Source organism: Nyctereutes procyonoides, unplaced genomic scaffold, assembly GCF_905146905.1.
Source record: "Nyctereutes procyonoides isolate TBG_1078 unplaced genomic scaffold, NYPRO_anot_genome, whole genome shotgun sequence".
Classification (NCBI taxonomy): domain Eukaryota; kingdom Metazoa; phylum Chordata; class Mammalia; order Carnivora; family Canidae; genus Nyctereutes; species Nyctereutes procyonoides.
In genome coordinates, this window is record NW_026575140.1 from 56,392,245 (window position 1) to 56,406,468 (window position 14,224).

The following is a 14,224-nucleotide window of genomic DNA, read 5'->3' on the forward strand; positions in this document are numbered from 1 at the left end:
GTCACTCCCACCGAGGCCTGCATGGTGCTGACGGCACTCCCTCCAGCTGACATTGCACGCCCCGACTTGTCTCCCTCTGGCAGATTGTAAATTCCATGAGGGCTGAGCCCCCCATCCCCCCACCCCGTCCAAGGAGCTTGGACACACAGTGGGCATTCAGATACTTGCTGATCAGAGTGAATGGACTCGTTGAGGGGCATACAAATATATCCCCTTATATATTTTGCATCTCTAAGTGTATGTTATTTGTGGGTTTCTCCCCTGGGGCCCCTGAAGACTCTCACATCCATAGGGGACTTGAGACGGAAGAGGGCTGAGGGGGTACTCAGCTCAAAAAGTAGAGAGGTGAGGATGAGCAACTGCTTCGGGAGCAGAAACTTGAGTAGAGCTGTTTTAAAAACACCTCTAGGAACTTTTACTGCATAACGTGCAGTGTAATTATCTCTGATGTCAATGCTCTCCGAATTGGATCTGTGGGTTTTTTGGACACGGTAATCATGTGAAAGACAGGCCTCAAGGCAAAAGCAAGGTGAGGGTGGGAGATCCAGTTATGTTTTTTGAGGCAAATGGACATAAATGAGAACAATGCAAGATGGACTGGAAGAGGGGTCCAAATCAATAAAAATTGGAGATGTGATGAATGGGATTTATGAGAAGGATGGTATGTTGAGCTAGACTCTGAAAGATAGAGGCTTGAGAAGATCATGATGACAGTAAGAGTAGTCCACTTTTGTTGTGCTGTGTGTATGCACTGGCAATGATGTGAAAGTTTGGTGTGCATAATTTAATCCACACAACGACCCTGTGAAATAGGTACTGTTAGAATTCCCATTTTATTGACGCCTGAGTGGCTCAGCTGTTGAGTGTCTGCCTTCGGCTCAGGGCATGATCCCGGGATCTGGGATCAAGTCCCACATCGGGCCCCTTGCAGGGAGCCTGCTTCTCCCTCTGCTTGTGTCTCTGCCTCTCTGTGTGTGTGTGTCTCTCTGTGTGTGTCTCTCATGAATAAATAGATGAAATTTTTTTAAAAATCCCATTTTACCAATGAGGAAACAGAGAGTCAGCAAAATGGTGTTGCCCAAGGTCAATCAACTAGAAGAAGAATAAAATATAAAAGAGGACTCAAGATCCAAACCCAGATGTCTGGATGGTTTCATTCCAGAAACCACACTATTAACCACTACTATACTGCCACTCAACTAAGGGGATTTGTTCACAATAACTACCATTTATTGGGCTAGAGCACTGTGCTAAGTGCTTTACATAAATTGCCTTCCTCAGTCCTCACAAGCAGCTGGAATTATTACCTCAAGTATATATATTACAAAAGTGAGGCCCAGAGGAACTGGAGTCTAAACCCAAGCTGGAGTTTAAACTAAGTGTCCAAGCCCAGTGACCTGTGGGACACTGCAGAAGCTCTTTCAGGTCTGAGGCTCTGCTTCCCTGGTCAAAGCTGTGGTCTAACCGATGAGATCACAGGCAGAGAGATAATTAGGCAGGGAGGCCTTCCTGTGGACCTGGAGCCAAGATATAGCAGTCCCACCCAGAGAGGAAAAAACAAAGTCTTCAGTCTTGTCCCCGCCTCCTGGCTGAAGTCCTGGGAAATACACTGAGTCACCTAATGGCAGGCCAGGCCCTGCAGAAAATGTTGGCGTCATCTTGCAGGCCACCACCCCTCCTACTCAGTCTGGATCCAGAGCTGGTGTTTGTCAGGACTCGTGCATTGGCCCCATCTTAATGAATGGGTTCTGCCTGGCCAGGCTCTCAATAAATAATATCAAGCCCTTTACTGATCTTCCGCTGTGCTGTTGCGCTTTCTCCCAAGTAATAGTCAACAACCTTTGCCCCACTCCCTGTTTCCAGTATGCCCTTCCAGGAAAAGTAAAGTGGAAGTGAAGCCAGAAAGCAGTCTTGAAGGGGAACAGAAGTGACAAAATCAGCTTTGTAATGGTAAAAGAGATGAGTGAGGTTGCTGCATCTTCTGCCTTCATAAACTCTTTAGTAGGGGTTTCCTGAGGCATGGGTCCTGGCACAAGGTCCTCTTCGGGTCTTTGGAGCCAACGGGTCAATATCACAGTCCCTGAGAACATGCACAGCATCTCACCTTCCCTCCCACCCCCTCAGAGACTCGGGAAACAGAGGCCAGTTCCTACTGGGGGAGGTAGGGGTTGACCAGTTGCCTTAGGAGAAGTTTGGCCACAAATGAAACTCCAGCTAATGAGAATGTAGGACTCCAGCCACATCACACAAAAAAGACCTCCTCCCTGCAGGCCTGCCTTGAAAACGCTGGAGAGATGGGGTCCATGTAACCCTCCATTGAATCAGGTAAGCAGAGATCATAATCAAAGGTTTGATTCAGCCTAATAATCTCTCCATAATTTTTTGGCCAATATTTTCTTTTTTTTAAGATTTGTTTATTTATTATTCATGATAGACACAGAGAGAGAGAGACAGAGACAGAGACACAGGAGGAGGGAGAAGCAGGTTCCATGCCAGGAGCCCAACGCGGGTCTCAGTCCCAGGACTCCAGGATCGAGCCCTGGGCCAAAGGCAGGCGCCAAACCACTGAGCCACCCAGGGATCCCCTGGCCAATATTTTCTGCTGGCCTTTCAGGGCATAGATCTCTTGTGCTCAGGCTGGCCAAGGGACTCCCAAAGGGTGGCTGGTTCCTAAAAGCCAGCTGGATACATCTTCCAGACATTCCACCACCACCTCCAACTCTGCCTGAACCCCACACAAATCCTCCCTTTGCCCCAGTGGAAATTTCCAAAATAAGTTTCATGTTTCTGACAATGTGTTGACACTCACCTAGTTACTAAGGCACAAAAGGCCTCCTCCGATCCCCTTAATTATCCCCTTTCCCAGGGTTTTCCCAGCTTTCATTTCCAGGGTTTTCCCAGCTTTCATTTCACTCTTGAGGTCACCAAACCCTGGTAGACTCTCCCATCATCAACTCTCTCAAATCCATTTTCACAGTATTTTCCTCCTGGATCTTCCCAGTTCAGACCATGCAGCCATCAGAATAACTTTTGCTAAAATCCCTCTGGCTATAGAGAGCATCACTGGCTCCAAAACTTGTTTCAGCATCCTGTTGCCTTTGTGATAAAGTACAAACTACAAAGTCAAGCATTCAAGGTCCTTCTAACCCACTCCTACAGTCTACTTCCTGCAGTTCACCTGTCTGGGTCTGGCCAGACCCTCCACTGTGTCTCCCAAACAGTTCCCTTCCTCTCTGGGCCTCTTATTGTCTCCCACTGCACTATGGACTACAGCTGCTCCCTAAGCCCGGCCAACCAACCTTCCTCTCTGCCTTTTGAAGTCACATTCATAAGTTACCTTCTCCAGGAAGCCTTCCCTTATACCTAAAGTCCCCAAATCAGTGCTCCTTCCACTGAATTCAAGTAGAACCCCACATAGTTCACAGGAGAATTGCTGAACATGACTTTTTGGTCATGGAGGTGTCTAAGCTCTCCCCAGGAAGTCAAAGCTCATTGAGCACAGGGGATATCTGTCCTACTATTGATTATCCTACTATTCCCCAGCAACAGTATTTAGCAAACTCTCAGTTAGATGTGTTTCAATTAGGGACGCCTGAGTGGCTCAGTGGTTGAGCATCTGCCTTCAGCTCAGGGCGTGACCCCGGGGTCCTGGGATGGAGTTTTGCATCGGGCTCCCCACAGGAAGCCTGCTTCTCCCTCTGCCTGTGTCTCTGCCTCTCTCTCTGTGTCTCTCATGAATAAATAAATAAAATCTTTTAAAAATAATAATAATTGTACTTCAATTAAAAGTGAAAGAATGAATTAGTGGTTTGGTGGCCATAACACCGAACACAAGACTGATAGAACTTTCTGGAAAATGCTCCATATTTTGAGGAAAAAATACCATAGAGAGAGAGATCTTCACCAGTTTGAAAGGCTGAACTTAGGCGGTGATGAAAGATGTGAAATTCAGGTCATGGGCAATGATGCCTTTCCATAGCCCAAATCTTAAACCCAGACTATATCATATTTAATCCCCAAAGCGACATATTTTGCTTCTGTATTAAAAAAAATAGTCATAGGGACATCTGGGTGGCTCACTGGTTGAGTGTCTGCCTTTGGCTCAGGGCATGACCCTGGGGTCCTGGGATCGAGTCCCCTATCAGGCTCCCTGCAGGGAGCCTGCTTCTCCCTCTGCCTGTGTCTCTGCCTTTCTCTCTGTGTATCTCTCATGAATAAATAAACAAAATTTTTTAAAGAATAGTCATAATAATAATAATAGGGTTTTTTATTTAAAAATTATACTCCTGAAAAAAAATTATACTCCTGGGGCAAAAAAAAATTATACTCTTGGACCTTGAGGTAAGAAGTAGTTTTCTAGAGAGAGGTAAGTCTCTCATTCATCAGCTAGGAGTTTAGTGCTTGCTCTGTTCTAGGCCTTGGGGTTCAAGCTGTCATCACTATCAAAAGCACCCCACCTCCACAGAGCTTATCTTCTAATGGGGAAGATGGATAATAAGCAAACAGATCAATTTATTTCTGTCAGATCATGACAGATGCTATGAAGAAAGATGCCCAGGGTAAGAGCATAAGGTGTGGCAGGGGCTGCTCCCAGAGTGAATATCGGGCTTAATGTCATGGGATCATCTTCTCTATAAAACTGACAAGACCCTTAAAATAGAAGACTGCTATATAAAATGCAACAGAGATGTGGAATTAAGAACATAATAATATATGCCAATGCCCTAGATAGAGAAGCTCATCTTACTTTCTATCACAGTGCGTGGCATAGAGTGGGCAGCCAATAAATACCGATTGGGTAAACCACTTGCTAAGTGGTCTACAGAATGCCTAGCCTTCAGTCAGATGATAAATTCCCCCTTCTAAGATAAGGCATGATAACCAGTTTGTGTCTGATTCAAGAATACCCACTTCTGGGGCACCTGGGTGGCTCAGCGATTGAGCATCTGCCTTCGGCTCAGGGCGTGACCCTGGGGTCCTGGGATCAAGTCCCACATCGGGCTCCTCACAGGAAGCCTGCTTTTCCCTCTGCCTGTGTCTCTGCCTCTCTCTGTGTGTCTCTCAGATATAAATAAAATCTTTAAAAAGAAAAAGTCTTTGCTTAGCCTTTTTTTCCTTCCCATTAATGGAACCTGATATCCTGCCATGCTCCCATGAATCTCTTGGAGCTGCCCTAACTATTCCCCAGCAACCTACCTGAATTGTGGGCTTCCTCCCGTTCTGGAACTATCTGAAACCTTGTGGCATTCCTGGCTTCAGAGCCTCCACTTCCCCCAAGCTTCTGTCTTCACTGTCAGCCCTGGCTCCCAACCGGCCGGCCCCTTGTGTCACTACCCACACCCCTGAGTGATAGCTGCCTCCGCAGGAGAGGATGGCACGACATTGTTAATTGCTAGCATGGTTAACACCTAACAACCCCAAGGGCTATTGACATCCACCTACATAAACAATGTGACCATCCCCAGACAAAAGATCTCCTCACATACCTTTACACAGGCAAGGTGACACTGGTTTTGTTCACTCCCAAACCATTCTGATGAAATGACAAGGCTGAAAAGAAATGGAGTGTTTCTTACCAAGCTGAGCCAATCATATTAGGCAATTTCAGCCAAATTCCCATTACTGGGTAAGCCAGTGAGTCAAAGTTACCAGGACTGAATGATCATGCATGCAAGCATCCAACAGATCGTCTTTTGAGTGCCCGCCCTGTTCTAGGATCCAGCAATAGAGCAGTTAATGACACAAGCTCACAGAAAAGACAGGAAACAGAAAAGAGAGACTCATTAGCCTATCAGGTAGTGATAAGTACTGAGGAGAAACAAAGAGGCTAGAATTTTTAATATTTTATATTTCAGGGGGCATTTAGGACAGCACCTGGCACGTAGCAGGTGCTTAATTGTTGAATGAACAAATACCCTGCGATGAATGTTTTTAAGTTCTGAGATGTTTCCTTTGCTCTCAGCTGCTCCTTCCTCTCTTTTTTTATTGTTTTTTTTTAAGATTTTATTTATTTATTTATTTATTTATTTATTTATTTGAGAGAGAGAGAGCGCTCAAGCAAGGGGAGGGGCAGAGAAAGAGGGAAAGAGAGAATCTCAAGCAGGCTCCTTGCTGCACGCAGAGCCTGATGCAGGGCTCCATCTCACAACCCTGAGATCATGGCCTGAGTCCAAATCAAGAGTCAGATACTCAACCAATTGAGCCACCCAGGTGCCCCTTCTTTTTTCTTCCTTTAATCAAATCACTTTTTATTATTTAGAACTCCAGTAAAGAACTCTCCCATAAAACAAAATAAGCAAGAAGAAGCAGCTCACAAAATTTAAAAATACAGGTGACTAACGCGCATATCATATTCACCTTGCTGCTAATCAAAAGCATTCCAAATAGAACAGCAAAGAAGGTGGGTGCCGGGGTGGCTTAGTTGGTTAAACATCTGCCTTCAGCCCAGGTCATGAACTTAGGGTCCTGGGATGGAGTCCCACATCAGGCTCTTGCTCAGTGGGGAGTCTTCTTCTTGACCTCTCCCTCTGTTCCTCCCCACTGAGCTCTCTCTCTCTCTCTCATATCAAAAAGAAAAAAAAGAAAAAATCTGGAGAAACTCCAGAGAGTTTCTTTTAAAGAAGAAGGAGAAGGAGAAGGAGAAGAAGGAGAAGGAAGAAGAAGAAGAAGAAGAAGAAGAAGAAGAAGAAGAAGAAGAAGAAGAAAAGAAGGGCAGCAGTAAGGAAGAGATTCCATACTTCAACCAACAAATGTATGAGATTTTAAAACAGTATACTCCAATATGCAGATGAGAGCACATAAAAATTAGTACTGCCATGTGCAGCGCCCAGGGGGTGTACCTAGGTGAGAGCTTTTCTGGTACACAGCTTAGCAACAGAAATTAAAAACTTTAAAATGCACAACCCCTGTGATCCAGCCTCCCCTCGGAATTTATCCAAAGAGAAATAGCAAGGATGTGTGCAAAGATTTTTCCATTAGGATTTTCATCAAGGTATTGTTTAGCAAAAATTTGGAAGCAAACTAGGCAAAGAGGTGAGTTGAGTGGAATGATGTGATTGCCCTACCATACCACAGTACACAATTGGTAACAATGTTACTGACGAATACTTAAAAACAAAAGATATTCACTGATACGTGCTTAAATGAACAAAGCAGTTAACAATATGTGTAATACAATCCCACTATTGTAGAAGAAGAAGAAGAAGAAGAAGAAGAAGAAGAAGGAGAAGAAGAAGAAGAAAAACATGTATACGTTAAACATAGAAAAGTTTGGAAAGGTAGATGATATTAACAGTGGCCAGCTCTGGGAGATGAAATCACAGGTTATATATTTTTTCTCTTTCTCTCTCTGTCATCTGTTCTTCCTTCCTTTTTTGTTTCTTTTCTGTACCTTTGAACCAAAAATGATTAAATGTATATTTTTTAATTTAAAAAACATAATAAAGCAGCCACACTTAAGATAATTTCCTCAAAATTCTTTGCAAGTGATTTTCTCCAGTCTGTGGCTTTAGGACCTTTTTAAACTCCATCCTTGCAGCCAAGTCTTTCCAGCAGATACAAGAGTGATGTGGACACAGTGGGATCAGTAAGTTTTAATAGGGGGGACTCCTGGGCAGCCTGGGTGGCTCAGAGGTTTAGCGCCACCTTCAGCCTGGGGCCCTGATCCTAGAGACCCAAGATGGAGTCCCACATCAGGCTCCCCGCAGGGAGCCTGCTTCTCCCTCCCTCTACCTGTGTCTCTTCTCTCTCCCTGTGTGTGTCTTTCATGAATAAATAAAATCTTTTTTAAAAATTGGGGGGGCTCCTAGTGGTGTGGCACTGATCTTAGGAAATACCTTCTTCTGCTAAGACTCCCTGATTGGCCCAATCTGATGTGATTCCCTCCCATAAGCATGTACATGATCAGTTTCCACCCTACAATCTTTTTCAACTTTGTATCACCTAAACACCTGTTAACTGACAACATAATGATATTTGGGATTTTGAATGGTGGAACTACCTTGGAGCTACCTGGAACTACCTGTAACTAACCTGGAACGTGAGGATTGCTTTTCTGTGGGGGGTGGGAGGTGGGGGGGAGGAGTCAATAAGGGGAACAATACCCTGACCATGTATAACTATAAACTAACTTGGGATCCCTGAAGGGCTCAGTGGTATAGCGCCTGCCTTTGGCCCAGGGTATGATCCTGGAGTCCCAGGATGGAGTCCTACATCGGGCTCCCTGCATGGAACCTGCTTCTCCCTCTGCCTGTGTCTCTGTCTCTCTCTGTGTGTCTCTCATGAATAAATAAATAAAAATCTGTTTTTTAAAAGTGTTATTTAAAAAAAATTATAAACTAACCTGAGTCCCTGGGATCTTGGAGGAAATTGCCACTAGCCTTCATCCATCCCTACCCAGTATAATGCAGAGCAGGTCCCGATGTCCACTTTGCAGACTGAAGAAGAGGAGTTTGTGATCTGAACACGAGAAACATTTTCTGCTCGAAATTAGATTGGGCTTTTTTCAGGAGTGTATGCTCTATGGAGGCTGATTTTGACTCACAAATACTGAAGTGCAGAAACGAAACATCCCAGGTTTTGTGTTAATTATGGTAGAGGGACACCTGGGTGGCTCAGTGGTTGAGCATTTGCCTTTAGCTCAGGTTGTGATTCCAGGGTCCTGGGATTGAGCCCCGCATCGGGCTCCCCGCAGGGAGCCTGCTTCTCCCTCTGCCTGTGTCTCTGCCTCTCTGTGTGTCTCTCATAAATAAATAAATAATCTTTAAAAAAAATCACAGTAGAAATGTGCCTGCCATGAAATTCATGTCCTTTGGAGGAGAGTGGGCCAGGCAGAGAAGATGTTGATTTAAATGCTGGCTGCAGGACCAGGTGTGGGTTAGAGCAGAGTCGGGGGAGAGGAGGACAGGAAAGCCTTTTCCCCAAGCATGTTGCTGTTTCAATAATTTTCAAAAGTCATGTGTTGACAGGACAGTTATTAATACCCTGATAAAAAGATATTAGAGGCAGAGCTGTGAGAATAAGAGGCCCAGACACACAGAGAAGGCATCAAAGGGTGGAAGGACCCACCCTCTACCCCCAGTCAGAGCCCCACCCCTTCTCAGGTCTCCTCACCCTGGTGTGAGAACCTGCAGCCTCTGCCTGGAGCCCTTCCCTCCCACCACCTTAGACATCCAGGAATTTCTTCTACTCGGTCAAATTGGGCCCCATCACAGGTGATTTTGCCCACATCTTGAGAGTCTCGGGTTCTTTCTCTGTAAAACGAGCAGGTTGTTGGCAGCTCCCATGAGTCAGGACGAGTCCTGCCCTCTAGGTGCCCAGCACCCTCACGGGGGAGGTGAGATCCCTGCCTCTCCCAGGCCAATTTACCCTACAGTCATGGCAGGGTCAGGCCCCTCCTCCTTCAGTGCGGGCAGGCAACTGAGGAGTCTAATTCTCCTGCCAAGTTCCTTTGCTATGCTCTAGAGAGTCTCTGAACTTGCAGAATGAACCACTTCCAAGGGCATCCCAAGTCGGGTGTACTCGACTTCTGCGGCCGCTCTAACAAATTACCACATGCTTAGTGGCTTAAACAACACTACTGTATCCTCCTACAGTTGCGGAAAGTCAGGCATCCAAAATGAGACTTACAGGGATAAAATCAAGGTGTTGGCAGCACTGGTTCCTGCTGGTGGCCACCTCTCTCCAGCAGCGCTTCTGGGGTCACGTTGCCTTATCTGACTTTGACCATCACTGCCCCCCCACCTTCTTCTCATGAGTACCTTTCGATTACGTGGGGCCCATGTTGATATCTCAGAATAATCTCCCCATTTCAAAAGCTTTCACCACCTCAGCAAAGCCCTTCTTGCCATATAAGGCAACACATAGGTTCTGGGGGTTCAGGTATGGACACCTTTGGGGGGCTATTATTCTGGCTACCACATCTGATGTTCGCATTTTACACTCTTCACAATATTTGCCATTTCTGCATATCATCTTTGAATTTTCTTTGAATTGAGTCCTTTTTAGTTTTTAAGTAGGCTCTATGCCCAGCATGGAGCCCAACATGGGTCTTGATCTCATAACACCAAGATCAAGACCTGAGGTGAGATCAAGAACTGGATGCTTAACCAACTGAGCCACCCAGGCATCCCTAAATTGACTCACTTAAAAAAAATAGACCTAAATCCTTCATTAGCCTCATCCTAAATAATCATATCTATGAAATCCTGGAATTGATCCCAGTCCTATTTTCCCTAGTATTCCAAAAAATAAATACGTAACAATTAAAATGTCAAGCATCGGGACACCTGGATGGCTCAGTGGTTGAGCATCTGCTTCTGGCTCAGGTTGTAATCCCAGAGTCGTGGGATTGAGTCCTGCATCAGGCTCCCCACAGAGAGCCTGCTTCTCCCTCTGCCTGTGTCTCTGCCTCTCTGTGTCTTTCATGAATAACTAAATAAAAATATTTTTTAAAAATATAATAATAAAATAAAATAAAATGTCAAGTGTCCATGTCTGTGCCATGTAACAAACATCACTTTGCCTGCTACCAGTCATATAAAGGACACTCTTTGGGGAACAAAGATAGAATCCAGCCTGCTGGTTTTACAGAAAAGGGTAATTTGTCCAAGAATGTATAGCCGCAAAGAGCAAAATTTCAGCCACACCCACAACTTCTTCCCCCTGCTCTGTGTTCACTCATCACAACTTGAAAGTGTGTCAGTTTTTTCTTAATAGCATCCCACGTTGGTGTTTCATATCACCGCGTGCTCAGGTGCCCTCCTGTTACACTCATGGATATTTTATATTTAGAAAGTGGAGATTCCTATTACTTCCCCTGTCCACCAGCATTCGTGCATTCCACTTATCTGTGTTCAACAGTCGCATGTCTACTTGGCCTGCATCTGGACAGCGTCCAAGCCCTGGGGAAGAATGATCTGAAAAGGAAGGTCAGTGGCCAGTGGTGACTTTATACTGGACTCGTTGGCATCTGTCCCAGCTGCAGACTGCACTTTGAAAACCACTTTTGAGGGATCCCTGGGTGGCGCAGCGGTTTGGCGCCTGCCTTTGGCCCGGGCGCGATTCTGGAGACCCGGGATCGAATCCCATATCGGGCTCCCGGTGCATGGAGCCTGCTTCTCCCTCTGCTTGTGTCTCTGCCTCTCTCTCTCTCTGTGACTATCATAAATAAATTAAAAAAAAGAATTTAAAAAAAAAGAAAACCACTTTTGAGATGACAAAGTTCTTTTCCATCCACACAGTGTGGGATGGAATAATTACCCTCTCTTACATAACGATCGGCGTGCAATAAAAATAGCTTTCATTTATTGGATACTTGGTATGGGAAGGCCCTGTGATAAATGCTTGCCAAACATCCATTCACAGCAACTCAATGAAGTAGCTATTAGTGTTCCCACATTACAGATGAGAAAACCAAGTCTCAGAGAAGGTAAGTAGCGTGTCCAGATCACACAGTAGGTGTGAAAAGTCTGTATTCATAGTGCCTTGGAAGATACAGGAGAACTTAAAAATCCACCAGAGATGAGGAAGAAGGGTAGGGAACCCAGAGAGGCTGAGCAATCTGCCTGAGGAAACACAGTTGGTGACAGGCTCAGGGACAAGATTCAGGTTTCTTCCACGCTCAGATCAATTCATTCTTTCTGATTTTCTCTCTTAAGATAGTATTTCTTGGATGATTTCTTCAGACACCTGCCTGATATGTTACTGTTGTCTCATCATTACAAACATCCCTCTTCCCTAGTCTTTTACCCTCCATCCTGTTCACCCGGGGTGAAATCTGTGGATGAATCTAAGGAGAACCCCCAGTGACCTTTCTCCATCTCTTCCTCCAACTCACAGGAAAAAAAAAAAAAAGACAAAGTGCTTGAAAATCTCTGTGAGTCCATATACACTGATTTGGAATTAGTAATCATTTAACTAGGAAAGGATTAAAGTTTGTCTTTTATCCTTCCCCCCTCCAAAAAAGAGATTGCTAAGCAGATAATACAGTAGCAACAAGCTTAGATGAGGTCATGATCAAAAGGAGAACTTGTTAGTGAAGATTTTAACCCAAAAGAACTTAAATGTCCATCAATAGGGTATTGACTAAATAAACGATCATATACCTATACAATGGAATACCATGTTACCACTATTAATGATGTCATACAACAATGTATAACAATACAAGGACAAATTGTGCTTAGTAAGTTGAAAACATGAATACACATTAAAATGGCTCTTTTATAAGCACATAACTATAGAAAAGGTGATTCGTGTTTTCTCTTTTGTTCATCTATATTTTCCAAATTTGCCATAGTGAACACAGATTTCTTTCTTTCTTTCTTGCCTTTCTTTCCTTTTTTCTTTCTTTCTTTCTTTCTTTCTTTCTTTCCTTCCTTCCTTCCTTTTTTTTTTAAGTAGGCTCCACATTCAGTGTAGAGCCCAATGCTGGCCTTGAATTCAAAACCCTGAGATCAAGACCTGAGCTGAGATCAAGAGTTGGATGCCTAATCGACCAAGCCACCCAGGCACCCCTACAGGTTATTTTCTTAATCAAAGGGAGAGGAAAAATATCATTTAAAATTGTATACATTACATAGTCATTAAAATCCACTGTTTTCTGAAGCCTGTTCTCTGAGACTGAATATATAAGAAGAGATTGACTTTGCCTCTTTACAGAGCTGGCCATCTATCAACAATTTAACAATTTTGCTACCCCACTAGAAAAATGAGCAATGGATATAAATAAGTGGTTTAGAAGAAAAAAACACAAATAGCCAATAAATATGTGAGAAGATACTCAGCCATACCATTAGTAAGTTTTGAACATGTAAATTAGAATAACAATGAGATATCACTTTTTCCTTATCAGATTAGCAAAGTTTAAAATAAACGATAATACTCGTTGTTAAAAGTATGAGAAAGCCAATGCTTTTGTATAATGCTGGTGAGTGCAAATGTTATAACCATCTCAGTTACCATGTGGATTGAATACTTGTATCTTCACTTCCTCTTGAAACACCACAAAAAGGTGCCTGGGTGGCTCAGTGGTTGAGCATCTGCCTTTGGCTCAGGTAGTGATCCTAGGGTCCTGGGATCAAGTCCCTCATTGGGCTCCCCACAGGGAGCCTCTTCCCTCTGCCTGTGTCTCTGCCTCTCTCTGTGTGTCTCTCATAAATAAATAAATAAAATCTTTAAAAAAGGAAAAAAAATCACAAAAAAGGACAAGAATTCTAAAAGGCATAAATCCACCAAGACGCAGTACAGAAGAGAAGACAATGATGGACACAAGGTGTTAACAGGATCTTAGAAAATGGAAAGTTAGACTGGTGAGTGGTAGCTGATAGAGTGGATCAGAGAAGGCTGGAAACCGAATGCCAACCAGAAGCAAAAAGTGTTATGCCTCTGACCCACAGACAGGCTCGGGAATTGGAGGTGGCAGCTGCATTAGAAGGTGTGGTGGGGCGGGGAAGATCTGTTGAAATTATGGTATGTTTACAAAGCATTTTAGAGGCTGACTTCACAGCCTAGGCAATGACAAGTCACTCATTCTAGCAGGAGGAGGACATTTACTCTAGAGAAACTAAACCATGGGATCCCTGGGTGGCGCAGTGGTTTGGCGCCTGCCTTTGACTCAGGGCGCGATCCTGGAGACCTGGGATCGAATCCCACGTCGGGCTCCCGGTGCATGGAGCCTGCTTCTCCCTCTGCCTATGTCTCTGCCTCTCTCTCTCTCTCTCTGTGTGTGACTATCATAAATAAATAAAAATTTAAAAAAAAAAAGAGAAACTAAACCAGAGAAGCTCCAGACACTGGGCCACATTGGAGGGCAAGGCTAAGTCACCATGCTACAAAGAGAAGGCAGATGGAGGGAAGGTAGATTCTTCGAAGGCTGCATATGGAATGATGAGATCCCAGCTTCCTTCCCCTGACAGCCTCCCAGAATGCCTGTAGCCTGACTTGTACCCCCAGGCAGGAGATCAGAGAGTTTTTCTCAACAGAACCCAACTGGCTTAAGAGAGGTCTCCCAACCACATGGTCTGCTCTGGATTACCTCACAGAGAAGCCCAACAGCCAACTAGACCCCCTCCCACCTGCCCAATCCCCGTACACACAGAGCCTCCAGTCAGCTTCTAGTTCCTTGATCATAAAAATGAACGTGTAGCAAGGAACCACCAAACACTGAAAAAGCCTCTAATGTGAAAAAAGAACAAAATCACACAAAAGAAATTCAAGAGTAGTG

The 14,224-nt window shown here is 44.5% G+C and overlaps 1 protein-coding gene across 3 annotated transcripts in view; it reads right to left on the reverse strand.

The window, feature by feature from the left end:
- NDEL1 (nudE neurodevelopment protein 1 like 1) overlaps nucleotides 1-14,224 on the reverse strand; it is a 47,639-nt gene that overhangs the window by 30,912 nt on the left and 2,503 nt on the right. The window contains exon 2 of one of the 3 annotated variants that reach the window (XM_055305134.1): nucleotides 5,487-5,550. The exons of 1 other annotated variant lie outside the window; for it this stretch is intronic. The gene's annotated coding sequence lies outside the window, so the exon portion shown is untranslated. Of the gene's footprint in view, nucleotides 1-5,196; nucleotides 5,297-5,486; nucleotides 5,551-14,224 lie in introns of those variants that run through there. One more of the 3 variants, XM_055305133.1, reaches the window with a different exon arrangement.